We start from the raw sequence: 4,569 nt of genomic DNA, 5'->3' as shown, positions 1-4,569 counted from the left end.
AAAACCTGTTCATGGTAATTTTCTACATTACTGCCTTGTTCCTGTTTTTCCCAAACTCTAATATGGACTATATTGGTCCTTCTAATATGGCCTCACTCACATTCGCATTTCCTTATTTGAACAGTTTACATTAATTATTTGACACCCTCTTTTCAGCCAATCACAGCAGTTCATTTTGACCACACCTCCACTTTGCTTTAACACACTCCGTCCTCAGCATGTGTTAACGTTTATTCTGATTTTCTTAAAGCAATAATGCTGGGGTGCAAACAGGGTTGTTTGCCCACACCTGCCACTCTCTCCCACCTGGAGGGGTCTTTGAGAACATAACAGTCGACCCACACCTGCCACTCTCTCTCCCACCTGGAGGGGTCTTTGAGAACATAACAGTCGACACCACTTTGCACTGAAATTACTCAGAGGGATTCCTCACAATCAAGTTTAAAAGTCACCTCCTGAGACGTCCCTGCCTGCAGCTTGGGTTGTGTGGCCCCCGTGTGCCCAGGAGCTCCCTGCTCTCCTGCCTAGCGCAGCGTTTACCCCGTGAATTGCGGGTGTCTCTGTGGGTCACCCCTCCACAAGCCCCAGGACAGGCAGGAGGCCACCTCGCCCACTTGTGTCCATGCCTGTTGCATTTCCAGCAGAAGGCTCACCCTCAGGGAAAGTTCGTGAGATTTTGGAAAGCATCTGTCTTGCTAATTCTTTAGCTTATTTTCCCAGAACATACCAGCCTTGTTTATAATGAACAATTTTATTTTCTACTAAAGGATTTTTTATCATAAAAAAAATTGTCACAATGAGTTAATGTAATAATCTGAGTTATTTTTCAGTGGGAAGAAGTAACAGGGAATGAAATCCTTATTACACAGCAGATGACGTTCAGAATTTGGATGAAAGCCGAGGGCTTGTAAATTAGGGGTATTCCTTCATGTCGCCTGCTTAGTTATCAAACTGGACCCCAAATTGGCAATTCAAATAGGCCTCACCCTACAGATCTACACAGAGAGGGAAATTGATTGTAAGAAAGACTTTGCATCGGCTGCCAAATTCTTAAGAAGAAACAGCCACTCTCATGAGAATCCCATTAATCAACTCTCCGGGCATAAAGCACACTTGGCTTTGCAGCCTCCGTGAGATGATTTCAGCCTGGGTCGTCTGCCACAGGCCAGTCAGGTTCTCCTGCTGCCACACTCGGGCCCAGCCGTGTGATCACTAACCGGGAGGAACAGGGGTGCATAACCAGGGTTGAAGCTCTGTTATTTCCTCTCGGACATCCACCCCAACCCACAGCCAGGACATCTGACACCTGTCCAGCTTACTTGCACGTGACTGTCTGACGAAGCCCTTTGTCTCGTGGCTGGTTACCAATGGCCACCCTATCCCAGCACAGGGACCGGTGTCACCCATGCATGGATCTACGTGATTTGGTTAAGTTACCTGAATCCTCTGAGTGATAGTGTCTCTGTGTATAGAATAACAATAGAAACACCTCAATAAGTTGCTTTAAAGATTAAGTACCTTGATGTGCATATTACCTGGGACCCTTTCCCCCAAGAAAGCCTGTGACACCTGGGGCCAGATCCATGTCCTACGTGCGGTGTTGCGAGGCTCTGCACACCTGGGCACCCTCCCTCCTTCCTGAGCCGACGTCACCCCGCACTCTAAGGGGTCTGTGCTGCGGGCCCCCCGTGGACCAACAACATTGCCCCTGGGCTCCTGTGGTGGAGAAAACGGACCTGCCGCGGAGGGTGTTCCAGACCCAGGGGGCCCTCCTGCCTCTCATGCTGCCTGGGGCCTGCAGGGCCGGGACCCACTGCTGTCTTCTCACTTCTCCTACAACGTTCTTGCCATTACACAACTTCCTGATACTCACTTTTCTCATGGGTTGGTTCTAACTTAGGAGAAGGTGAACACTTTTATTAACAATGCACTTTTCATGCACCTCCCAGTTATTTAATAATTACATGTGTATTGCAGTGGGATAAGGGAACTAATCTAAATGGTGCTAAATTTGTAATATCCAGTTGTTAGTGAATGAACTAGAGTTACATGTATCAATGTGGACAGACCACAAAGCAACAGTAAGAGAAAAACTGAATCGTTAAAACAACATGTTCTTCTTGGTGCTGTGACATGTTTTATTCTCACCTCAGAAAAAAAAAATTCTCCTCTTAAGAGTTATTGAATGAATTTAGGCTCTTAGGAGGGCAAGAAAAATTCACTCATTCACAGCAGCTCAAACAAAGTAGGGTTTGACACATGAACAGAATGAATGAATGAATGAGTGAATGAGCAGATGAGTGAGTGCGTGAATAAGTGAGTGCGTGAGTGATGAATGAACGATGAATGAGTGAGTTAGTGATTGAATGAGTGCGTGAATGAGTGACGAATAAATAAGTGATTGAATGAGTGAGTAAGCAAATGAATGAGTGAGTGAATTAAAGGCTCCACTAGCAATGGAAGCTCATGGAGGAGCCCTCTGAGAGAGGGCCCCAGAGAGCCCAGCACCTCTGACTCTTGAGGACGGCCGGTTAGGGTGAACAGAGCAAGTGTCCCAACCCCGGGAATGGGTTCATTGTGGCCTCGTCGTCTTCAGGGTTTGGCTGGTGGGAAACAGGGGGAGTGAGCCTGGTACTTCAGCTCTCCCACCCCACCGAGCTCCAAGCTGCTGTTAAGAGTGGTCGCTAAGGCAATGACATTAAAAATACACAGAAATAACTTAGAGATAATTAAAGGACAGTGTGAGCAGGTCAACTGATACTTTCTAGAGCAGATTCTGATGCACACTTCCGGCTTGTTTCGAGTCGGGGTCCCAGGGGAACACAAACTCCATGATTCTGGCTCTGTCCTCTGACAGCCCTTTGGTGGAAGGTCTTTCTTTCTAACCTGTTCATGTTCAAAAGTTGAAATTGTACTTCTTTTGAAAAGAAATCCTGAGTAGTCCTACCTTTTTTTAGTTAAAAATAAGAAAATTCTTGGTAGAGATCAAGAAAAGAGGAAAGAATTTACTGAGAGAGAAACAGATAAAGTTATGGTGGCAAAAAAAAGTGAAGGAATGAGAAGATGGAAAAATAATTATAATATAAATGAACCCTTCTTCTTTTCAAGCTTTCTTTTAAATTCCACCATTTTTTCTTCCTCATGGTAATTGTGTTCACAATCCCAAAGGGTTTCCATGCTGTCCACACAAGCCCAAAGAGACTGACATGCTGAAGAAAGTTCAGTGAGTAGCTGGGTGGGGTATTCACCAAAAAAGAGGCATTGAGAAATAGATGTATAATATATAATTATATTATATAATTATATATATATAATTATATAATTATAAATATATAATATATTAATATATAAAATATTATAAATATAATTATATTATATAATTATATTATATATTATAATTATATATAATATAATTATATATTTATAATTATATAATTATAAATATATAATATATAATTTTAAAATATATATACATATACATTTTAAATATATACATACATATATATACATATATATGTATATATATACATGTATATATATACATTAGATACATATATATATACAATTAGAAGTATATAAAAATTAAAGCAGAATAATGTCTTTAATAGGTTTTTCAAGTACTATTTTTAAGTAGGCATTTTTTCAAGGATTTATATAGTTTATGCCTTTAAAATGATTTTTTAATAGATTTTATTGGAGTATAATTGCTTCACAGTACTGCGTTAGTTTCTGTTGTGCAGCAAAGCGAATCAGCCATATGCGTGCATGTGTCTCCATCTCCCCTCCCTCTTGCGTCTCCCTCCCACCCTCCCTATCCCACCCGGTCACAAAGCACAGAGGTGACCTCCCTGTGCTATGCGGCCGCTTCCCACTGCTATCTATTTTACATTCGGAGCGTATATATGTCGATGCTACTCTCACTAGCCCCAGAAAACCTAAATAGACATTTCACCAAGGAAGACATACAGATGGCCAAGAGGCACATCAAGAGATGCTCAACATCACTAATTATCAGAGAAATGCAAATCACAACTACAATGAGGTATCACCTCACGCCGGTCATAATGGCCATTATAAAATGATTTTTTTTTATGTTTTAAAATTGTGAATCACAGTGTCAGACAAGTTTTTAAAAACAGAAAAAAAATCTCTGCTGAATAACACTTCCCTAACCCAATTATTTAAATGTAATCCCATTCAAATGTATTTTTGGTCTTTTATGTTTTTGTTGCTGTCTTACTGTATCACACGCCTGTAATAGAATCAGTAAATCCCTATTAAGATGGACGCAGGTGAAAGGCCCTAAAACAGACCTTATTTTCCTGGAAAAGGTGCCTTTTCTGGAGGGCAGAGCACTCCCATTCCCGGGCCGTGGTGGCGGACTCACCACAGCACTGGATCCCCAGGCAGGCGCCACTCACATCACACTTCACTCTGCGTGTGACAGTGTCTGCGACGTCCTCCGGGTGGCTGTGGTTGGGATTAAGGCTGGGAGACTCTCCCACGCCAGCCCCTCGCAAAGCCCCTGCAAGCCGCCCGAAGACTCACCGGGGAGGGCGGTGGCTTGGG

The sequence above is a fragment of the Delphinapterus leucas genome, chromosome 13 (assembly GCF_059928025.1).
Source record: "Delphinapterus leucas isolate spDelLeu-1000000601 "Yukka" chromosome 13, BTC_Dleu_Yukka2, whole genome shotgun sequence".
In the NCBI taxonomy this organism is placed as follows: domain Eukaryota; kingdom Metazoa; phylum Chordata; class Mammalia; order Artiodactyla; family Monodontidae; genus Delphinapterus; species Delphinapterus leucas.
Note: the sequence above shows the minus strand (reverse complement) of the source record.